Source organism: Delphinus delphis, chromosome 14 (assembly GCF_949987515.2).
Source record: "Delphinus delphis chromosome 14, mDelDel1.2, whole genome shotgun sequence".
NCBI lineage: Eukaryota > Metazoa > Chordata > Mammalia > Artiodactyla > Delphinidae > Delphinus > Delphinus delphis.
Window position 1 is genome coordinate 65,825,991 of NC_082696.1, and position 22,396 is coordinate 65,848,386.

The following is a 22,396-nucleotide window of genomic DNA, read 5'->3' on the forward strand; positions in this document are numbered from 1 at the left end:
CAACAGAAATGTCTGTTCTAGATGTTTATTGTAGAAAGACAGTTTTTAATTTAATAACCAGGAGAAAACACTCTAAGGACTACACGGTGTTGCATTCTGATGTGAGGCTGGGAAAGGTGTTCATGTCTTGTTGCTTGTTATTGTTCTACATAAGTTCTATTTACTTAAAAAAATTTTTTTGCCCACTCCTAAGTTTTTTTACCAAATTACATAACCATCAGTCATAGATGAATGTCCCCGGGGCTGCACATCACTGCCCGTCTCTGATGATGTTGAAGTTTTAAAGTACGTGCCAAACATTGGATGGGAAAACATTGTTGCTTCTCTCTGTCTTTACATGATTACTAATAAAGTTGATCAGCTTTCTCAAGTCACAGGTCACTTGTTGCCTCTTTTGTGAAATGCCATTTAATTGCTTTGCTTATCTTTCTACTGGATGTTTTCTGATTTTATTTGCATGTAGACGTGCTTTGTATACTCTGATGTTGGTGCTTGGCCATAGGTTCTCTTTAAACACATCATGGGTTTAACAAAACACAAGGTGTGAAAATTGGTGCATAAAACACGGTGGGACATAATGAAACACATTTCAAATGCATCCTTACCTTTACAAAAAGATTATTTACATATGCTTTGAAATAAGAATATTCCCTTCAGCATTTAAAATATCATTAGTTTGCCTGGTAATATTTTATTTCTCTATCTGGGTGCTGGTTATATGTATGGGTGGTTCACTTTTTGAAAATTTGTGGAGCTGTAAACGCATGGTTCATGCCCTTTACAATAAGTATACTTTAGTAACAAGTTTACCTAAAAATTCATTAGATTTATATTCTAATGTGCATATAACTTTTTATGGATGGAAGTCTGCTATACCCTTTGAGGATGGCATGTTAGAAAACTCAGCGAGGGAGGGAAAAGGGAACTAGATAGAATGAGTTCTATGAGTTCCAGTGAGGCCACAGGAGGTAAGAAGGGAGATGCAAGACAAGGTAAAGTGTAACCCAATGTCAACAGGATGGCATGGCCATCTAATATGGCCTTTTTTAGGGTAAAGTCAAATGTCAGAGCTGACCATTTTTATTAGTCTCTCTCATTAAAGAAAACTAATAAATCAAGATACAAATTGGGCCCACAAAGGTAAAATTAAGTCTTGCCAAATGACTGGAACTCCATTCCCAAGCGATGCAGTGTGAAATCACAGAAGATGGGATTTGAATATGGAACTGGCCACCCCTGCCCGTCTGAGCCCTCGTTTACTCATCTGTAAAAGGGAGATAATAGAAACGACTGTGGGGTTGTTGTGAAGATTAAGAAAAGAACACATATGAAGTACTGGTCTGGGGTCTGCCTCAAATAAGAGTAATTGTTATTGCTCCTGTCCCAAGATGTGAAAATTTTGAGGAAAAAATTGTACTTCTGTTTGGAATTACTTAAATTTTTTTAAAGGCAAAATTGAATTTTCTTTTTCCATGGAGAACTAAAAATACTTTCAGGACCAATATATTATTTCTATGTGATGAAAGAATGTGATGTGGTGTTTTTCTCTTCCATTTCTTGAGGAAGTTGTGGAACATGCAGGCTTCTAAGTAGGTACTGACTATTGGTGCTTAAGCTCTTAGCAGTTAATATAAGCCCTGGATTTACATGGCTTTCAATTTCCCTTACAACAGTTGCCTGAGTCGGGTTTATCACCCTTGTCCCGGTGCACCTGGGAGAACAGACAAGGTGAACAAAACAATCAAGCTGGTGAGACTGTCTTAATGTGAAAATGTTGGAGCAAAGCACGAGCTTTAATTTTTCCGCCCAAATCAAAATCTGATGAAGCTGTGTTTAGACAGGGCTTGGTTCTAGACCTCAAATTTACTCGTGTATACTCATCTAAGTACCTAAGGATTCAGGTGGGGTGGGTTTTTTTTCCTATAAATTACTTTTATAGTAATCATATGCTGCTTGGCTAGCATCAGATAGATCTCTATCTACAAAAAGCTTTCTTAATATAAGCAGGAATCTGTGACCATAAAAACCCTTGAAAATAATACTGGAGCCCAGATTAAACCCACAAATGCAAGAAGGTCCTGGGGTCGAGGGACAGCCTCTCCTCCTCTGCCCTGCTTGCTGTGATTATTGAGACTTGGTGAACTGGAACAAAATTGACAAGGGGCAAGCTTGTCATTTCAAGTCTCCCAGATTAAATTGACATCTTGTTTTTAATTTCATTTCCTTTTTTATTTAAAAAAAGAACTTGTTATTCACGTCTTGAAATTACGCTAAAGTGTAACTTAACTGTCCTAGCACTGCCTCTCTGCCTGGTTGCTCACTGGACAAAACACAAATGTATTATCAAAAATAGCCTCTCAGCCATAAAACAAGAATGAAATAATGCTATTTGCAGTAACGTGGGTGGACCTAGAGATTATCATACTAAGTGAAGTAAGTCAGACAGAGAAAGACAAGTATCGTATAATATCACTTATACGTGGAAACTAAAAAAAAATGATACAGATGAGCTTGTTACAAAACAGAAATAGACTCACAGACACAGAAAGCAAACTTATGGTTACCAAAAGGGAAAAGATGGGGGTAAGGAACAAATTAGCAGTTTGGGATTAACACATACATACTGCTATACATAAAACAGATAAACAACAAGGTCCTACTGTATAGCACAGGGAACTATATTCAGTATCTTGTAATAACCTATAATGGAAACGAATCTGAATATATATAACTGAATCATTTTGCTGTACACCTGAAACTAACACAACATTGTAAATCAACTATACTTTAATTTTTTAAAAGAAGTTAAAAATAAAAAATAGTCTCAATGCAGGCAGCCCAACACAAACATAAGCGTCGGCTGAGGAGTGGCCTAAGGAACGAAGTAACCATCATCTGGGAATCCCCTGCCCAGTGCTATACAAAATATCACCAAGATCTTTACACTCAAGTCCACTGCAGGTATTGGAAAACAAAGGCAGGAATTTAGTCTATATTTTAAGAGGAAATTATTGGGGAAATGGAATTAGTCTTTGATATCAGCAAAGATTCCATGCTAACAGTTCTCTGGTTGCTAAACCTTGACTCTATCATTTAGTCTTTGTCATTCACGGCAAGACTTTGTGACTCAATCTTACTGTCTATGACACAGGAATAACACAAGCATCTTCTGCAATTGTTGTATGCTTGAAAACTGTGTGAATTGAATGGTGGAAAATAAAATTACAATCTCTGATTATATTAGGAGGAAAAAAATCAATATTTTAGGAAACCTCAAGATGAATCCTTTTGTTAAGTGAAGAATCCTTTTATACCTTATCTTAAAAAATAATTTCCATGTTTAGTATTATATTCTTTAAAACTGGAACGTATTTTAAAAGGGAAAGTATGATGATTTTTATGGGCTTTATGCTATCGGTCAGACCCGGGTTCCCTACCCCTTGGCCTCTAGGGACTGCAGCGACTTCATGCTGCAGCGCTGGAGTGAGAATGGGGGTGGCCACGGAGGGATCTGTTGTGGAAGATGATACTTTAGGGAATAAAAAATAACTCTGTGCTCCTGGGAGGATTAAAGGAATGGGAAGTAGAAGCGGAAGCTGGAGAGAAGGGATGAAAAAGAAGAGGTAGGGCTAGGGCTGGTGAAGGAGTTTAGAGCAGAACTGGTAGACAGCTTGACATGTTGGGAAACCTAAAGATGACAGTGATTAAAAGGTGGTGAAGGAAGGGGACAAGGACAGAAAGTTGGAGAGAGAGGCAAGGACCCAGTTTTGCAAAGTCTTGTGTACCGTAATATGATGCTTGGATTCTATTCTAACCTCAGTGGGAAGCCATTAAGGGCTCAAAGCCCTAAGGGTGACATGCCACAGCTGATTGGAGGCAGGCAAGAGTGGAAGCAAAGAGACCATTTAGAAGCGACTCAACCTGCAGTGGTCCAGGCAGGAGAGTCTTCACTAAGGGAAGGGAGTGGCAAAGGATGGAAGTGGACAGACGCAGGATAAAATCTGAAGACAGAATTGTCAGGTGTGACTGAAAGACTGAATATAGGACATGAGGGGATGGAGGAATCAAGGATGACTCCCAGGTTTCTGGAATGAGGGACTGAGTGCTATTTGCTTTCCCCGTATTTCTCTGTAGTTTTTGGACACAATCGCGTGATTCCCATTATTTCAGCTCTAACTATATTCAGGATTCTCTCTCTCCTGCCCCAACCCCTCTCCTGAATTCCAGATCCATACTGCCAACTGCCTGCTGTACATCGAATGCCAATCCTCTTCCTCTTTTTCCTCAATTCCAAAACTTGAGAACTTAGGTTGTTTTAAAAATTTTACTTCCTTCTCTGTTGCTCCCCAACATCAAGTCAGTTTCCAAGAACTGAGAGACTTTGCCTCTGAAAGAGCCATCCGTTCTACCCCTGCTCTTTTCCTCCCACCCCTTCTTCAACCAGGCCTCCTCTGCTCCTGGCCAGAGTCCTGTGCGAGCCTCCTTCCTGCCTCCTCACTGCCTCTCCTGCTCTCTCAATCCATCCTGCACTCCGCTTCCAGACTGAGCTCCCTAAAGTGAGAAATTCAGTCATTTCGTGCCCAGGCTCAAACGTCATAAATGGATTGCTATTGATGGAGGAATTAGGTGCAAACACCTTTGTCTGGCGTCCAAGACCCTCTGCCATATAAACACCAGCACATTTTAAGGGTATTGTCCACAGAGGTGGCACGACAATGTGAAAACATTGGGAGAGGACAGACAGAAGGGGTGGGTATTGGGGGGTGGATGAGAGAAATTGAATATGAGGTTGTGCCTGGACTGTCCATACAAACTGAGTCGCCCCTCTTCAAGAAGGCCTTTCACAAAAACTTAGTTCATGTCAGAATTAGACCGACCCCGGCTGAAAATAAGCGCTTCAAGGAAACTGCGGTTCACAGGGGCTACTTTTGTCTACCTGGCACCTCTTTCTCTTTCAAGATGGGACCGTGCCAGTCATGGTTTTTATTTCCCTTTCTAAAATGATGGGCCCATGGCATGGGCACGTGACCCAGTAGGGCCGATCAGAAACTTGATATACGGACCCCGGAAGAGAAGGTGTTGTCGCCCCTGCCCAGAGATGTTGAGCAGGGAGGTCCACGTGATCTTGGAGCTGCTGGGGACTACCTTTTCCGTGGTTTCACATAGCAAGCACTCGCCGGAGTGCGAGACCAACAAAGAGGAGAAACGGAGCTGAGGGAGAACTGGAGACCATGTGACTGTGTCCTGGACTTCCCAGTTACACGAGCCACACAGATGTTATAAGAATGGTGACAGAAGAGGGGAATGTAAAACATTCCAACCCCCTGTCCTTATCATAGTGAGTCAAGGTTTCATTTCACTTAAACCTGTCCTTTGCCCTTGGGGTGCTCCTTGTCTAATGCCATCCATCTCAGCCCTGTGTCTCTACTCAAGCCAGGGAGGGCCCGCCCTGGTTTCCCTTTACCTCCCACCTTGCGGGGGACATCTGTGCAGGCAACACTCCTGGTTCCTCTCCGCCCAGCCCAAGCATCCCTGCTGCACTGGAGCTCTGGGAAGTGCACGTGGTGAGTTTGCTGGCTCTATTCTCTGTCATCAAACTGCCGCCCACCCACTGTTCCTCAGTGGAGTATCCCAACCCTAAATAGAATGGTCTCTACAATATATGGAGCCTTGTTCAAGGTAAAGTATGGTACTATTCCACCAGAGCTGGCTACAAAATGTAACCTCAGTTATTTGAGACTAAAAGCAGGAGCGTTGTGTGACATGTCCACACATACAAACATCACTCCACAAAACTTTTGAGTTAGTAAGGTTTGGATTATCCGAGATTTTCACAATGGAATCACAGTATGTGTCTATTTCAGGTGAAGACCAGCAATCGCTTTGAGTTACTCGTGGTTTTAAATAAACTAATAATAGATTGGAGCAATTTTATTGCATTCCATTATACACTTGGGCCAGGTTGTCTCTGTATCTTCCTCTTTAGGTGAACAAAGCATGAAGCATGCTATTCCATCACGACTGACTCTTTCATAAGCCACGACAGTTACTGTTGTGGAATACTAAACGTGACCCTAGTGGCCCGGTGGCATTAGTGCGTCTTCCAAAAGTGCCCAGTTTTCTCCTGGGAAGTAATTTCATCAGTGATAGGCTACAACTGAGGAATTTCTGATAAGCAATGAGCACATATCAAATCCAGGCATATCATTCAAGGTTTTACGCTGTTAGCAGAGCTATAGCAGGGGCTGCCTGCTAAAAAGCATCTGTGAAAAGCAGATTATGGAAGCAGGAGGCTATATTCAAGTGGAGGCAGCTCAGCCTTTAAATAAATGTGTTTTTAATCATAAACTGTCACTGTTCTACAGGCCTGTTTTTCCTATTAGCGTGTTGGAGATAATGTTAATGAGATTTAGTGTTTTAAGGGCAGTTAAAGTCTTATTATGAAAGGCAGCATAAAAGGACACAGCAGGGTTCTTCTGAAGCTGTGAATCATTATTAATCTGTGTGAAATCTGACGGCACTTAAATCTATATACGAATCATCTAAGCAACAAAAACTCAGGCTTAGGTGACGACACAAGATGTGTCCCCAAACACTTCTCCTCTTTGTTACTTTTCATACTCCTGAGAAGAAAAACAAAAACACCAAGGTTGGAAGTTTGAATATCAGGGGGAAGGCGTCACAAGTCAGTATTTCAGAAGACAGCTCACTTTTGTCGTATGAATGTAACTGAGGTATTGATTACTGCGTTTATCCACCAGTAGCCCCCCTAAAAAGAGAATGAACTACACACAGGGGCAGCTGAAGGGGAAGGATTGGATGACCTTGTTCCCTGTGACACCCTTCCCCTCTCCCCAGCCCCCTGTCCAATTTGGTAATGGCTGATTGTATCAGAGGTGGGCTTCTAACCCACCCAAGGCAGCCAGTCTGGCCATCTGATGTCTGGCCGTCAACCAGACCGATCAGATTTCTTCTCTCACAATGTTGAAATAAGAAAGACCTAGTAAATAAGATAACATGCGACAGGAGTTTAAGCTGAAAAGATGTACGTAAAGGTGTCGAAAGAAGAGTCAGGGCCTTAAAAGGGAACAAATTTCATTTGTTCCTGACATTTTTAGGAAACAGAAATTATGGGCATAAGCGGGTGTCTTGGTTGGGCCCCTCTCTGAGACTCAGCTCGGCTTGGAGGTGAGAGGGCAGATCTCATCTCTCCCACAGATCCTCTGCACTCAGCTGCATTGCCTAGTTTTCCTGGGGTTGCACATACCCGTGTCTGACAAGACAGAGGAGAAGAGAGGAGAGTAACAGAGGCTACATCACAGGGAGCAACCTCAGAACCCCTGAGAGGAAAACAAAACAAAACCTCCTGAGCAATGAAGAAATCCATTGGGCTAGAAGGGTGGGCTGGGTGACGCTACGAGGGCTGGGTATCAGGAGAGAATTGTGGTTTGGGTACAGTCTGAGGGTCTACCTGAAAGCTACAAGCTCTCCTTCCTAATCTCCCCTCCCTCCTCCAGCCCCTCCCAGGAGGGTGTGTGTGTAGGCATCTCCCCAGGACAGAGAAGCACATGAGTGAATGAGCAGAAGCCCTGGCGTGTATTAGAGGGCAGGGCTGGTCCATGCCACCATGGGGCAGCGTGGACTGTGCTGGCAGGAAACCTCAGTGAGGGCTAGACTGGCAGCCAGCACAGCAGAGGGCAGAGCCCCAGAAGCTGTGATGCCTAATTTTAAGTGTCAACTTGATTGGGCTAAAAGATGCCCAGGTAACCTGTAAAACATTATTTCTGGGTGTGCCTGTAAGAGGTTAGCATTTGAATCAGTAAACTGAGTAAAGAAGACCATCCTCCCCAATGTGTGTGGGCACCATCCAATCCATTGAAGGTCTGAATAGAACAAAAAGGCAGAGGAAGGGTGAATTTGCTCCTTCTCCTAGAGCTGGGATGCCCATCTTCTGCCCTTGGACGTCAGAGCTCCTGGTTCTTGGGTCTTTAGACTCCAACTCAATTATTCCACCGGCTTTCCTGCTTTACCAGCTTGCAGATGGCAGATTGTGGGACTTCTCAGCTTCCACAGCCGCATGAGTCGATTCCTATAATAAATCTCTCCTAACTCTCTACCTATCTATCTATCTATCATCTATCATCTATCTATCTATCATTTATCATCTATCTATCATCTATCTATCATTTGTCATATATTATCTTCTATCATCTATCTATCTACTATGATCTATTATCTATCTATCTTATCCATCTATCATCTATCTATCCACTATGATCTATTATCTATCTATCTTATCCATCTATCATCTATCTATCCATCTATCATCTTTCTATCATCTATCTATCATTTATCATCTATCTATCATCTATCATTTATCATCTATTTATCTATCATCTATCATCTATCATCTATCACTATCATCTATCATCTATCACTTATCAACTATCATTTATCATCTATCTATCTTCTATCTATCATCTATCTATCTAAAATTATCTATCATCTATCATCTATCTATCATCTATCACTATTATCTATCTATCAAGTATCAATCATCTATCATCTATCTGTCTTATATGTATCTATCTATCATCTATCATTTGTCATCTATCTATCTATCTATCATCTATCTATCACTATCATCTATCTCTCTATCATCTATCACTTATCATCTATCATTTATCATCTATCTATCTTCTATCTTCTATCTATCACCTGTCTATCTACAATTATCTATCATCTATCATCTATCTATGTATCTATCATCTATCACTATCATCTATCAACTATCAATCATCTATCTATCTATCTGTCTTCTATCTATCTATCATTTATCATCTATCTATCATCTATCTATCTATCACTATCATCTATCTCTCTATCATCTATCTATCATCATTTATCATCTATCTTCTACCTATCTATTATATATCTATCATTTATCATCTATCTATCTACAATCTATCTATCATCTATCATCTATCACCATCATCTATCTATCAACTATCAATCATCTATCATCTATCTATCTGTCTTCTATGTATCTATCTATCATCTATCTATCATTTATCATCTATCATCTATCTGTCTTCTATGTACCTATCTATCTATCTATCATTTATCATCTATCTATCATCTATCTATCACTATCATCTCTCTATCATCTATCACTTATCATCTATCATTTATCATCTATCTATCTTCCATCTATCTATCATCTATCATCTTTCTATCTATCTATCATCTATCTAACTATCCTCTATCTACCTAACTAGCTATCTTGTTCTTTCTGTTCCTCTCATGAATCCTGACTAATACAGAAGCTAAATGAGCTGCCTCCCTACGCACACTCTGAGCCGGAGCAGAGCTAATGTTTTGCCACCTGGCGAAAGAAGACTAGGACTAAGGCAGCAGCTGAGTGGGTGATGTTCCACAGAGACGACAGAGGAAGTAGAGGAGATGAAAGCCCGTCACAGAGAACTGGAATCTCACCTTGCTCCTCCCTGCCTTAAAGTGACTCCCCCCACCCCCCCGACAATGCAGGTCTGGTCCCCATGTTCACTCTCACCGAAGTAAAAGGCACAACCAAAAGCAGAATAAACCAAATCTGAGAGCCAGGGAGTCTAGAAAGCAATCTTTGGCATTTTCTCAGCAATAAAGTATGAGTCTCCGTTTTTAATTTTGGGAAATTTCATATTGCACAATTTACTATTTTTCCTAGAGCTGCCAGTACTATTTGCCATCCATTTGGCATCTGGACCAAACCCAAGCATTTACTTGCAGAGGCTACTTCCACTGGTTTGGGCAGCATTGTGTATTGGTTAGGAGAACAAGCTCTGGAGCTAGACTTCACGAGTTCAAATCCTACCTCGGACACTTTTTTTTTTTTAAGTTTTCTAAGACAGTTTATTGTAAAATTTTCATCCTAATTTGATTTTTTTAAACATCTTTATTGGAGTATAATTGCTTTACAATGGTGTGTTCGTTTCTGCTGTATAACAAAGTGAATCAGCTATACGTATACATATGTTCCCATATCTCTTCCCTCTTGCGTCTCCCTCCCTCCCACCCTCCTTATCCCACGCCTCTAGGTGGTCACAGAGCACCAAGCTGATCTCCCTGTGCTATGCAGCTGCTTCCCACTAGCTATCTATTTTACATTTGGTCATTTGGTAGTATGTATATGTCCATGTCACTCTCTCACTTCATCCCAGCTTACCCTTCCCCTCCCCGTGTCCTCAAATCCATTCTCTAGTAGGTCAGTGTCTTTATTGCCGTCTTGCCCCTAGGTTCTTCATGAGCTTTTTTTTTTTTTTTTTTTTAGATTCCATATATATGTGTTAACATGCGGTATTTGTCTTTCTCTTTCTGACTTACTTCACTCTGTATGACAGACTCTAGGTCCATCTACCTCACTACAATAACTCAATTTCGTTTCTTTTTATCTGCCTCGGATACCTGATGGGGGTTTAGGAAAGCACTCCACTCCTCTGTGACAAGATTCCTGCTTCCCCAGGTGGTGGTGAAGATAAAACAAAGTGACCAGCCCTCCTGGTCTGCCCTGGACGGAAGGGCTTTCCAGGATGCTGGACTTTCATTGCAAAAACTGGGAAAGTCCTGGGAAAACTAGGATGTGTCGGTCACCCAAGGATAAAATAAGCTATTGCAGGTAAAGCACTAAGAACAATGGGTGCTCAAGAAATGTTAGCCATTGATATTAGTGAACCCACTGCAAATGTGACTATTGCAATGGTCATTGCTTCCCCTGAACTTGGAGGTCTGGGACGAGTGTCCTGGTCTTTTCTAAAGGGGAAGATGTTTCTCCAGAGCCCTGGAATCGCTGGAAACAGGGTAAAGACGAGGGTGGTGTGCCTGCGCTGAAAGCAAAGTCTGAGCACAGAGGGAGGGGGAGCCAGACTCTAGCCTCCGCTTCTGGCCTGAGATAATGCTGGAAGTGCCCTTCACGCTCCCCTAATGCCCTCCCCACTTGGCGATGGGTCCACCTGAGCCATGCTGGCTGTCTGGCTGGTCTGCACTGGAGATCTACAGACAGAGCTTGATCTACTGAGTGAAGGCTTCTAGTCTGTAGAGTCAGATTTCTCCTCAGGGCACCCCGAGTCTCCCCAGGAGTTCCTAGTGAATTTCTGAAAAATGAAAGGGCCTCCTGCGACGTTCCATTTCTCCCAGACCCTTCATACGTTTTATCCTTGAGGGGCTTGTAAGTTTCCTCACTGTCTGGTCTCAAATATAGGGGAGAATGGTGTACATTGGGGGGCACTTTAGTGCAGGGCTTAGGTACTTAGGGATTCTAGGCTGCCTGGGAGTGACCACGGGCAGCTTTTCCTCTTTAAACCTCGGCTCCCATATTTACCAAGTTGAGATAATAATTGCTAAGATTTACGAAGCACTTACTATGTGCTGAGAAATTGACATACAATATCTTAATTAATCCTCAGGACAAATCAAGGGGTGTGCAATTTAGGAATCCCATATTATTAAAATCTGAGGCACAAAGAGATGAAGTAACTTGTACAAGAGCACACAGTTTGCGAGTGCAAGAACCAGGTTCAAATTCGGGAAGTCTGGCTCCAGAACACTAGCTTTCAACAAGGTATATTCTGACTCTATGCCCACCTCACTGGGTTGTTGTGAGAAATGAAGTAAAACGTACAAAGATGCTTAGCAACTGACAAAGGATTAATCTCCAAAATATACAAGCAGCTCAGTATCCAAAAAACAAAAAACCCAATCCAAAAAATGGGCAGAAGACCTACACATTTCTCCAAAGAAGACACACAGATGGCCAACAAACACATGAAAAGATGCTCAACATCACTATTAGAGAAATGCAAATCAAAACTACAGCAAGGTATCACCTCACACCGGTCAGAAGAGGGTGTGGAGAAAAGGGAACCCTCTTTCACTGCTGGTGGGAATGTAAATTGATACAGCCACTATGGAGAACAGTACGGAGGTTCCCTAAAAAACTAAAAATAGAATTACCATATGACCCAGCAATCCCACTACTGGGCATATACCTGAGAAAACCATAATTCAAAAAGAGTCATGTACCACAATGTTCATTGCAGCTCTATTTACAATAGCCAGGACATGGAAGCAACCTAAATGCCCATCAAGAGAGGAACGGATAAAGAAGATGTGGTACATATATACAATTGAATATTACTCAGCCATAAAAAGGAACAAAATTGGATCATTTGTAGAGACGCAGATGGACGTAGAGACTGTTGTACAGAGTGAGGTAAGTCAGAAAGCGAAAAGCAAATATTGTATATTAATGCATATATATGAAGTCTGAAAAAACTGGTATGGATAATCTTATTTACAAAGCAGAAATAGAGACACAGATGTAGAGAACAAACATATGGATACCAAGGGGGAAAAGGGGAGGGTGGGATGAATTGGGATTGACATATATACACTATTGATACTATGTATAAAATAGATAACTAATGAGAACCTACTGTATAGCACAGGGAACTCTATTCAGTGCTCTATGGTGACCTAAATGAGAAGGAAATCCAAAAAAGAGGGGATATATGTATACGTATAGCTGATTCACTTTTCTGTACAGCATAAACTAACACAATATTGTAAAGCAACTATACTCCAATTAAAAAAAAATAATAAAAGAATTTATCAAATTAAAAAAAATACAAAGATGCTTAGCATATAGTAAGCACTGAATAAATATTGGTTTTATTTATTTTTTAAGGGTGGAGGACTGAAAAGATAGTCAAGATAAATGGTTCAGCATCAGCACAATCTTCATTCACACACAATAATAGACAGTGAGTCTACTAAGCCAGCCTGACAGTGTTAGAAAAATTTAACCAGTATTTATTGATCATGAATTCAGTGACTATCACTATACAAAGAACTAGGGGTGGAGCTGTGAGTGAAACCAGACACTGTTTCTACACTCCTGAAGTTTACAGCCTAAAGAAAGAGATTAAAATTGAACAAATCATTCCACTCTGAAAAGAGGAAACAAACAAACAATCCAAAAACTAAGTTAAGAAAACAATTCCATTTACAATAGCATCAAAAGAATAAAGTACTTAGGAATAACTTAACCAAAAATGCAAAGACTTGTACCCTTGAAAACTGCAAAATGTGGCTGAAAGAAATTTTAAAAGACATAAATGAATGGAAAAGCATCCCATGTTCATGGATTGGAAGACTCAATACTGTTAAGATGTCAATAAAGTGATCTACAGATTTAATGCAATTCCTATTAAAATCTCAATGGCGTTTTTTGCAAAAAATAGAAAAATCCATTCTAAAATTCATATGAAATCTCAAAAGACCCTGAAGAGACACAAGAATCTTGAAAAAGAAGAAGAAAGTTGGAGGTGTCACATTTCCTGATTTCAAAACTTACCACTGAGTTGGCCAAAAAGTTTCCAAAGATGTTACAGAAAAGCCCGAACAAACTTTTTGGCCAACCCAATACAAAGCTACAGTAATCAAAGCAACGCTGTACTGTCATAAAGACAGACACAGAGACCAATCGAATAAAATAGAGTATTCAGAAATAAACCCTTGCATACATGGGCAAATGATTTTTGACAAGGGTACCAACATCATTCAATGGGGAAAAGATAGCCTTTTTAACAGATAGCATTAGGAAAACTGGATATCTATATGCAAAAGAATGAAGTTGAATCCTTAACTTACACAATATACAAAAATTAATCCAAAATGGATCAAATACCTAAACATAAGAGCTAAAACTCTAAAAACTCTTAGAAGAAAACATAGGGGAAAACTCCTTGACATTGGATTTGGCAATAATTTCTTGGATATGACACCAGAAGCACAGGCAACATAATTGAAAATAGATAAATTGAACTACATGAATTAAAAACTTATGTTCATCAAAGGACACAATCAACAGAGTGAAAAAGCAACCTAGAGAATGGGAGAAAATATTTGCAATTTATATATCTGATAAAGAATAAATACCCTGAACATATAAAGAACTCCTACATCTCAACAACAAGGAAACAAATAACCTGATCAAAAAATTGGCAGAGAACTTGAAAAGACATTTCCCCAAAAAAGATATACAAATGGCCAACAAGCACATGAAAAAGTGCTCAAGGTCACTAATCATAAGGGAAATGCAAATCAAAACCGCAGTGAGATACCACCTCACACTCATCAGGTGGCAGCTATCAAAACACAAAAACAAAAACAACAAGTGTTGGCAAGGATGTGGATAAACTGGTACCTAGAGTAGTCAAATTCATAGAGAAAAAAGGGAGAAGAGAGGGTGCAAAGGGCTGAGAGGAGGGAAGAAAAGGGAGTTGATTCTGGATACAGAGTTTCCATTTTGCAAGATGCAAAGAGTTCTGGAGCTGGATGACGGTGATGGTTGCACAACAATGGGAATGTACCCAACATTACTAAACACTACACTTAAAAATATTTAAGATGGTAAATGTTATGTGCATTTTACCACAATTTAAAAAATACATTTAAAAAGAGGAGTGGAATATAAATGTAATGAATGCTGCAAAGGATTGGGTCCAAGGTACACGTAAAGCAGCTCTGACCTGGGGGGGTGGGGAAAAGTTTCACTAAGTGCAGAGCGGGATGAATAGGAGTTTGCTGGAGAAGAAAAGAGGCAAAGAGAACAGCATATGCAAAGTCCTTGTGAGGTGAGGGATCTTCATTCACTTGGGATGCTTTATTAATTATCCATGAAGTACAAACATTTGTTTTCACCTGGTTATTTCTCCCTTTTTTAAAAAAAAACTGAGTCATAACTTACAAAGATTGCACAAATCTTAAATGAACAGCTCAATAAATTTAGTACCAACACTTTGAATCAAATAACAGTCAAAAGGAGTATTGTCACGCTTCCTTTCCCCCCTCCTGGCCCTTTCCCTGGAGGCAGTGGTGGGGCAGGGGCTGAGGAGACATCACCAGGGAGCTGGTCCAGATGGAAGGAGAACAAAGAAATGCGGCAACTAAATGCAACCAGGGATCCTGAATTGGATCTTGGACCAGAAAGGGAAAAGACGTTGTTGGGACAGCTGGTGAAATTTGAATAGGATCTCTGGATTGGCTGGCAGCAATGCTGACTTCCTGACTTGGATGTTGCATTGTGTGTAGGACAGAGTTGTTACCTTTTGAAAATACCCTCTGGTGTATTTAGGGGTTGATGGGCATCATGCTGAAACTTGCTTTCAAATATTCAGAAAAAGAATAATAATAATGGGTGTGTATGTGGATATCTATAGATAGAAGGGGTGGGGGAGAAAGAGAGCGAGAACACACAAGTGTGTCAAAATATGAACAACCGGGATATCTTGGGGGAGGTGATATGGGAGTTCTGTGTATTAATCTTACACGCTTCCCAAAAGTTTGAAATTATTTCCAAATAAGCTATTTTTCAAAGACATTCTCTATGATTGAAAGGAACCCACAGGTGAGGCTGAGGTCAAAAAGGAAGAGAAACATGCTGTCTATCACTGAATTTGAAACAGGAAAGTTTGAGAGAAAAGAATTTTTAGTGTTTCGTTTCTGCTCTCTCCAGAGTGAACTAGGCTATCCTGAAAATAACCCACTGGAGATTATAATACACTAATAAGCAAACATTCTGATTCAGTATCTGCTCTGGATCGCACGAATCGGTCATCAGATCTGGGAATCTGGGTCCCCTTCTCTGGATCACGGCCCAGCAGGATCCCGAGACACTCCTAGACCAACCTTCACACCGCCCTTTCCAGCCTCAGAAAATGAAGGATGGAGGAAACTCACCAACAGGATTTGGCTGGCGATGACAGACCTGGGCAAAGCCGTAAATCCAGAGGGTGCTGAAGTGAAACTGGAACAAACACAGGGCCTCAGCGTTTTCATCCATCTGCAAAATCACGCAACACCCCATTTAAGCCTGGGCACGAGTCACCGGGTTTCCACACACACCTACCCTCTGAAGTGCAGTGAGGTGAGCCTGGGTGTGCGGTGCTGAAGGAGACTGCTTGTAGGAAGCATCTCCGGAAAATGGAGAGACAGACGAGGCCCAGAGTTCGGTCATCCACACAGGTACCGTGCCTGACGCGTCCATGTGGGCGCAGGACAGCAGTGCTGACCAGCTCTCCGCTGTCACCAGCGTTCAGGTTGGATGCCCTTGTGTAGTTATATCACATAAACAGGTTTGTTTTTAAAAACACATTAGAAACTATAAGTATAGTCATATATTTTTTGGGGAAACTGCTATAGAATTAGCGAACTCAGCTCTGTGCCCCTCAAAAACTCAGAAGCTGGATTGAGGAAAAAAATTTCAAGTTCGAGTACATTTGTATTAGAATAAAATCATCAAGGCTTTCTTTTCATAGTCATCCAAAAATAGTCAGATTACTTCTGTCTACAGCCAGACTTTTTCAAGGTTCTTAAGCAAAGATGTAATGATTGGTGAAAATAATCAGTTTATTGACCACAAACATCTTTTTGAGGTGGGCAAAATGAAGAGATGGATATTTAAATTTTATTTACTCATTTATCTATTTAAGAAAAAGCTAGGCATCACAACAAGCTCTGAGGGGGGAAAAGAGAACATTGTTAGAATTACGTTTTTTAGAAAGGGGAAAGGAAAGCAATAGTATTATTATTACTCTGATTATTACTATATTTTGCTTATTTGAGTGTTGAACTCATCACCTCCTTCCCTGTTTCCCAGGTGAAAAAATAATCCAGCTCTCAACCTCAGTTTTCTTACTTCTTATCCCCAGCTCTCATCCTGAAGCTTCAAAATCTTACCATTGTCTTTTCTTTGGTGACAATCGAGTTAGGTTTCAGGTTCCACTTTTCAGAGTAGATATCTGATAACCCTCCTTCTGTCCCCAAATTATGTTTAATGCTCAAAATGAGCACAAGTGTCTGCCTTTCTCCTGTCCACCCACAGCCACTCCTCCCTGCCTGGAGTTCTGGATTCTCGCCGTGTTTCCTCCTTCATATCCAGTGCTTCTGCCTTTATCTGCTCCATCCTTTCCAGCCTCTGAGAACAGCTGTGTTGGGGATGGGTGTGGGCAGGACAGGAATGGAGCAATCAGGAGGGGAGTTGGTCCAGAGACTGGACCGCCCAGCCTCTTTCTTCACACAGGTTCCTACCTCCCTGTCTCTCCAGGGACCCACTTTTCCCACTCATTCTCCCCTCCCCCTGAAGTGGGTCTAGAACCTCCCTGCTGTCTCCCTGGACCTTTCCTTGTCATGGGATGCTGTTCTCAGACCCCTTCTTGAAGAGTCCTCCTTGCTTTCCTTGATGTGGCAGTCTCTGGACCATCTCCCCTCCTAATCGCTCCATTCCTGTCCTGCCCACACCCATCCTCAACACAGCTGTTCTCAGAGTTCCAGCCCTGGCCCTCCTTCCTTTTCACTCCACCACTTTCCAGAGTGATTTTTCCCTCTCCATACATCCCAGGATTGGTTCTTCCCTCTGGTCATTCCTCTCTCTGCCTCAAGTCCCTCATGCAAATGACCCCTACGTCTTGAATATCTTTCAATCCACCCCCTCCTCCTGGACTCAGCCCCACTCGCTGCCTTGGTTTGGGCTCCCATCATCATCCCATCCCATCTCCCTGGATTTCTGCTATTGTCTCCACCTCCTCAGGCCCCTTCATGCTGCCAGTGCTGTGTTCTTTCTAAAACCCAAACTGATTATGCCTCTTTGACAGCTGGAAACTGGTCATTGAAAGCCATCCAGCCAGACTTTCCAGTAACTCTGAAGGCACAAGATAAACTCAGAGGATTTTCCTGCAGTGCATTAATTTTTTTTAAAACATCTTTATTGGAGTATAATTGCTTTACAATGGTGTGTTAGTTTCTGCTTTATAACAAAGTGCATCAGTTATACATATACATATGTCCCCATATCTCTTCCCTCTTGTGTAATTTTAATCAAAGATTTTGAGTGTTGGAGAAGAATTTTTAAAATTTATTTATTTTATTTATTCTTGGCTGCATTGGGTCTTTGTTGCTGTGCACGGGCTTTCTCTAGTTGCCGTGAGCGGGGGCAACTCTTCATTGCGGTGGGCGGGCTTCTCATTGCGGTGACTTCTCTTCCTGAGGAGCACAGGCTTCAGTAGTTGTGGCTCACGGGCTTAGTTGCTCCGTGGCATGTGGGATCTTCCCAGACCAGGGCTCAAACCCGTGTCCCCTGCATTGGCAGGCGGATTCTTAACCACTGCACCACCAGGGAAGTCCCTGGGAGAGGAATTTTTAATCCTGATGGTCACAAATTACTTTAAAAAGAGTTTATAGTAGAATCAACTCATATTCACCATAGAGAACAACAGAAGTTCAGTTTAATTTTTAACATATAACAGGAGACGTCAAAGACACTTTGCGCTTGGAGAAGGCCATTTGGGGCCATGTTCCGGGATCCCTAGCTATTAGCATCCTATTTCCTCTGTCATTACAAGCATTTCCCTGGAAAAGTTGAAGAGGCATTATGCCCTATGGATAAAATCAAATCTTCATGCTTCTGGTCCACGTCTACCTCTCTAGTCTCATACTCTGCTACTGACTATTATCAATACTTCTCACATTCTACAATTCCTGGACTTTCATTACTCCAATTTTCCTACCAGGAATGACCTTCCAACCTCTGTGTCTGACAAAATCTCCTTGTCCTTCAGAATCAAGGAATCAAGGAATGTCTGCAAGAAGTGAAGGCAGGCAGGTAAGTGATTGCTTGCTAACAGATACAAGGCTTTGGCCAATGAGAGGGGAAAGGAAGGAAAAAACCTGTGTCTTGAAAAACTTGTCACCACAACAATGGCCCTTCCTCACTGCAGTACCTGAGGGCTCCTTGCTGGCTGTCACAGCAGGCAGTTTCTCCCATAACTTTCTTTTTTTTTTTTTTTTTTTGGTGGTACGCGGGCCTCTCACTGTTGTGGCCTCTCCCGTTGCGGAGCACAGGTTCCGGACGTGCAGGCTCAGCGGCCATGGCTCACGGGCCCAGCCACTCCGCGGCATGTGGGATCTTCCCAGACGGGGGCACGAATCCGTGTCCCCTGCATCGGCAGGCGGACTCTCAACCACTGCGCCACCAGGGAAGCCCTCCCATAACTTTCTGATCTCCTTTCTTGACGTCATAACGTCTCACTCCTTCCTAACACTCCAATACATGGAAGCTTTGGTCAGACCAAAGTCCAGCCTCTGGGGATCCTTTTGTGTTGAATGTCCAGCCACTTTCCCTCCTCTCTGAATCCTTCCCAGCCTTGACGCTCAACTCAAAATTCCACCTTCTAGGTGAAAACCTTCCTCGCTGTTTCAGCCCTCATAAATTTTTTTCCTCTTAACACCTACAACACTTAAGTTCTTATTAGAATTTAATTACACACATCTTGAATTTTATAACTTTTATTGGCTTTCTTTATTACAGAAGTAATACATTTATATTAGAGAAAAAATTAAAAACCAGTTAAGCAAAAAGAAAAACCACTCCTAAGCTCTTCATCTTGAGGGAACTACTTTAGCACTGTCTGTATATCCTTCCACACTTTTTTCTATGGCTGCTTAGACAATTTTTCCACTTTGGGGATAATACTGCTTTGCAATTAAAAAAAATGTACTAATAAAGCTTTGAAATACCAGTATACGTACTTCTTCAACATCATTTTTGATGAATCCATGATATTCAATTTTATATATGAGCCACCACTTATTCAGCTAATTCTCTGCTGTAAGGCATTTAGATTTTTCTATTTTCTTTTTGCTTTTATACCAAAAAAATCTTTCTGAATAGTCAATATTTTCAATAGTATAAATTCCAATAAATACAATTTCTGTGAATAATTTTAAATATTAATTATGAGCAATAGATGAAATAATTAATAAAAGTAATTAACTATAAAATCACTGCATTTGTTAATTGTTTAACTTATGTTAGCTTTGACTCCCCACCTAAATTTAAGTTCCTTAAGGATAAGATCCAGGGTTTTCTAATTTTTCTCTCATCGGCATAAGAGATATTCAATTGTGCATAAAGAAGAATTAGTCTATTTCACTTAAATTTCATGTGGCATCAATTCTTCATTGCAGTAGAAGATCTTGGGCTATGTTACCATAGATAATGATGTAAGAACATTTTTTCTTCTTAAGGACTATTTCCAAAGTCCTTCTTAGGAACTGAGGTGATTTTGGGGAAGATAAAGATGGGATAAATAAGAAGGATGTGTCATTAAAAAGCAAAAAGGGGGCTTTCCTGGTGGTGCAGTGGTTAAGAATCCACCTGCCAATGCAGGGGACACTGGTTCGAGCCCTGGTCCAGGAAGATCCCACATGCCGCGGAGCAACTAAGCCCATGCACCACAACTACAGAGCCTGCGCTCTAGAGCCCGCGAGTCACAACTACTGAGCCCACGTGCTGGAACTACTGAAGCCCACGTGCCTAGAGCCCGTGCTCCACAACAAGAGAAGCCACCACAATGAGAAGCCTGCGCACCGCAACGAAGAGCAGCCCCTGCTCTCTGCAACTAGAGAAAGGCTACGCAGCAACGAAGACCCAAGGCAGCCAAAAAAAAGGCTGCCAGCCAAATTTAACAATAGCTAGAAGTAAAATTTCTGCATGATCCTAGTTACTCCGGAAAATTACAGTGCTCTGTAGTCTGGAATACACTGATTATTTTTCAAAACTTGTATGAGATTTTATACAATGAGAAATAACTCTTCCTGGCAGTGGCATGTCCACAAAGACTCTAGCAGCAACCCTCAAACTTTGTCTGTGCTGCCCAGCAGTCCTGCTACCTCGCCCTGCACTGGTCCACTTTTTCTCTTCCTCCAACTCCAGCACCCATCCCTCCTCCACCATCAGCTGATCTCCTCGCTTCTGAGTCCCCTAAGAAAACAGAATCATTCAGACAAGGACTCTCAGCATCTCCTACCACCCCATACAAGCATCCCCGAGCATCCCCACCTGAGCTGCCTTCCCTCCTCTTGTGGGGATGAACTGGCCCCACCTGACTCAAGTACGTCACTCCAAAAGTTAACCCCTCTCTCTTGGCTTCAACAGTTTCCCCTCTTGACTGGATTATTCCCACCAACAAGCTCTAATTTCTCTCATCGCCCTCTAACCATGCCCCCATTTTGTCTTTCACAGCAAAGCTCCTCTAGAGAGTGGTCCGTATCCATTGCCTCTACTTCCTCTCCTCCCAGTCTCTCTCAAATCCACTCCAGCCAGGGTGAGTCCCTACCACTCCCCTCCATCAAAGACACCAATGCCCTCAGATCATTAAAAATCAATGGCATGTTCTCATCAGCAACACCCACCAGCAGCACTGACACAGCGGATTACCCCCTGCTTTTCGAAACATCCTACGTTACTTGGCTTCTAGCATGCTACACTCCCCTCTCCCCTTCTCTCTCACTGGTGCTGTTTCTCAGCTACTTTGGCCAGATCTTCATTTTCTTCATCTTCTGACCTATAAATGTTGGCATGCCCCAGGTCTCGTCCTCAGACCTCTTCTTTTCTTCACCCATGTTAACAGGTTCTCTATGTTGATGACACACAGATATCCATCTCTAGTCTGGACCTCTCTCTTGAAGTCTCAATTCCCACGCTTAATTGTCTGCTCGACGTTTTCACTTAGATGTCGACAGGCATCTGAAGTTTACTTTATCCAGATGCAAACACTTCAACTTCCCCCCATACCTGCTCCTCCTGTAGCCTTCCCCATCTCATGAAATGGAATCTCTGTTAATCAGCTATTTAGGCCAGTCTAGGGTTTCCTTTGACTCTGCTTTCTCTCACATCCCACAGTCTAATTGTCAATAAATCTTGTCTAGTTTACTTTGAATATATATCTAGATTCCATTTATAGCTATCATTACAGTCCAAATTACCATCCCCTCCCTCTTGGTCTATCTCAATAGCCTCCTAAGTGGTCTCTGTGCTCCCTCTCTTGTCCTCCCCTCGACTTAGCAAACGAAATGATCTTTTAGGAGTTGAGGCCAGGTCATGTTCTCTCTCTGCAGAAACCCCTGTAAATTTCCCCTGAACTAGAACCTACTGGCTAGCCCTCTGGCATCATCCCCTGCTACGCTCCTTCTTGCTCTTCTGCATCAGGCACTGTGGCCCCTTTGGTGTCCCTGGAGCATGCCAAGTCCACTCTACCTCAGTCCACTCTACCTCTGCACCTGATCTTCTCCGTATCTGAAAAGCTTTTCCCTAGGATAGCTGCAGAGCTCATCCCCTCACTTCATTCGTATCTCTGCTCAAATGCCCCCTCATCAGGGACAACTTCTCTGACCCAATCACCCTATATAAGCGTGGCCCCACCCCTGGCACTCCTGAGCTCCTATTTTATTTGATTTCATAGCACACTCTTGACCTCCAGATATTACAACATACAACTTGACA